Consider the following 462-nt stretch of genomic DNA (forward strand, 5'->3'; position numbering starts at 1 on the left):
CTGTCCTCGGAAAGACCCGCGTTTGGACCAACGCTCTGACCTCCTGTGCAAGGGGGGGATTTACACTCACACATGAAAGCCAAGACAAACTCCTTGAAAGAATAATGTTTGACACATTTATGCTTCTTGAAAGTGGTTGATATAAATCCAGCTGCAGGATATTTACAGCACATCCCTGCTGGGTTGTGTGTTTTAATTCCTTAAACAGATTATGATAAATGATCAGGTCACATCCTGCTTTAATTGAATTCTCTACTTTAACTCTTTAATTAAGAGGAAATCAAGAGCTTATGTAAGTGACATTCTTTTAGCTTGTCTTTAGCTCGATCTTATCACTAAACAGAGGACTACATCATGCAGATCAGCTATTGTGGAGTTTACGTGAGTGGAGCCTGAATACGCAGCAGATAAGAAAGTAAGTGTGTTGATGGACTACGAGGATAAACACGAGACTCACACAAA

The sequence above is a fragment of the Stegastes partitus genome, unplaced genomic scaffold, assembly GCF_000690725.1.
Source record: "Stegastes partitus isolate 25-593 unplaced genomic scaffold, Stegastes_partitus-1.0.2 Scaffold987, whole genome shotgun sequence".
Taxonomy (NCBI): domain Eukaryota; kingdom Metazoa; phylum Chordata; class Actinopteri; family Pomacentridae; genus Stegastes; species Stegastes partitus.